The 2054-nt window shown below is 47.5% G+C and overlaps 1 protein-coding gene across 1 annotated transcript in view; it reads right to left on the bottom strand.

Moving 5' to 3' along the window:
- Positions 1-2054, bottom strand: part of lpcat4 (lysophosphatidylcholine acyltransferase 4) — a 7838-nt gene that overhangs the window by 2638 nt on the left and 3146 nt on the right. The gene's annotated exons all lie outside the window — the stretch shown is intronic.

Raw genomic sequence — 2054 nt, forward strand, 5'->3', positions numbered from 1 at the left:
CAGTTACACAGCCTTCATTCATGTGTCACACTTATCAGTAAGAAACAGATCACAGTGATCAGAAATTGCCTATTGAAACAACTTTCTTTACATGAAGCTGTTCATATGGCTTCTCTGACCTGTTGTTGTGCTCCTGACTGTTTTGTCTGTCCTGTCGCAGCTGCTGGATTTGTTGGCTTTGTTCACAGTTGTGTGTCTGCAGCCTCCTCAACTCCTCCTTCCATTGCTCCGCCTCTAACTCCGCCTGCTGCAGACGGACACGCCCAGAAAGCAACGCCTCCCGGAGCTGCTCCTTCTCTTCACTGCTGTCTGCATCACACAAATGTCAAATTATTAACTCTCCAGGGTCCTACACATAGTGATGATCATTTTGAAAATACACAAGACTGTAAGATTAATGTGAATTAATGTGTACATTTTGCTGAAATACATATCCACTTTTAGCAGAGGCATTAAATGCATGTGATTTGTTGCACTTATATTTGCCAGTGTTGTCCACAAATTATGTCTATGTGGTCTATAGATTGATGGGCTGAGTAAAAGAAGAGCTAAACTATAATGCTCTCCATCGGCTGTTATAGGTCATCTAGTCAAGTGTTTCACAACCCTGTTCCTGGAGGCACAACAGTAAGCGTGACCCATTCATCAATTCATTCACCTGTCTACCTGTCGCACTCGTATTTGATATCGTCAGAGTTATTATAATAGTCTGGTCAGGTCACCTTTATTTCTATAGCACTTTATACAGTACCGATTGTATCAAAGCAGCTTTGCAGTGTTAAACAGGAACATAGTTTGTCAATAATGCAAGAAGACAACAACAAAGAGTCATTTTTCCAGCTAAAGTCAGTTCATTGATGATTCAGTGATGATTCAGTTCAGCTCTCTTCCAATAGTGTCTGTGCAATCAGTCAAGTGTGAGTGAGTGAGTGAGCGAGCGAGCGTGTGTGTGTGAGTGAGCGAGTGTGTGTGTGTGTGTGAGTGAGCGCATGAGTGAATGTGAGTGTGTGAGTGAGCGTGTGAGTGAGTGAGCGTGTGAGTGAGCGAGTGAGTGAGTGATTGTGTGTGTGTGTGAGTGAGTGTGTGAGTGCGTGAGTGAGTGAGCGAGCGAGTGTGAGTGTGTGTGTGAGTGAGTGAGTGAGTGAGTGTGTGAGTGCGTGAGTGAGTGAGCGAGCGAGTGTGAGTGTGTGTGTGAGTGAGTGAGTGAGTGAGTGAGTGAGTGAGTGAGTGAGTGAGTGAGTGAGTGAGTGAGTGAGTGAGTGAGTGAGTGAGTGAGTGAGTGAGTGAGTGAGTGAGTGAGTGAGTGAGTGAGTGAGTGAGTGAGTGAGTGAGTGAGTGAGTGAGTGAGTGAGTGAGTGAGTGAGTGAGTGAGTGAGTGAGTGAGTGAGTGAGTGAGTGAGTGAGTGAGTGAGTGAGTGAGTGAGTGAGTGAGTGAGTGAGTGAGTGAGTGAGTGAGTGAGTGAGTGAGTGAGTGAGTGAGTGAGTGAGTGAGTGAGTGAGTGAGTGAGTGAGTGAGTGAGTGAGTGAGTGAGTGAGTGAGTGAGTGAGTGAGTGAGTGAGTGAGTGAGTGAGTGAGTGAGTGAGTGAGTGAGTGAGTGAGTGAGTGAGTGAGTGAGTGAGTGAGTGAGTGAGTGAGTGAGTGAGTGAGTGAGTGAGTGAGTGAGTGAGTGAGTGAGTGAGTGAGTGAGTGAGTGAGTGAGTGAGTGAGTGAGTGAGTGAGTGAGTGAGTGAGTGAGTGAGTGAGTGAGTGAGTGAGTGAGTGAGTGAGTGAGTGAGTGAGTGAGTGTGTGAGTGCGTGAGTGAGTGTGCGTGAGTGAGTGTGTGAGTGCGTGAGTGAGTGTGTGAGTGAGTGAGTGAGCGAGCGAGCGAGTGCGTGAGTGAGTGTGTGAGTGAGTGAGTGTGAGTGCGTGAGTGAGTGAGCGAGCGAGCGAGCGCGTGAGTGAGTGTGTGAGTGTGTGTGTGAGTGAGTGAGTGAGTGTGAGTGCGTGAGTGTGTGAGTGAGTGAGTGTGTGAGTGTGTGAGTGTGTGAGTGTGTGAGTGTGTGTGCGTGCGTG

This window comes from Sinocyclocheilus rhinocerous, unplaced genomic scaffold, assembly GCF_001515625.1.
Source record: "Sinocyclocheilus rhinocerous isolate Xijiao unplaced genomic scaffold, SAMN03320098_v1.1 scaffold691, whole genome shotgun sequence".
NCBI lineage: Eukaryota > Metazoa > Chordata > Actinopteri > Cypriniformes > Cyprinidae > Sinocyclocheilus > Sinocyclocheilus rhinocerous.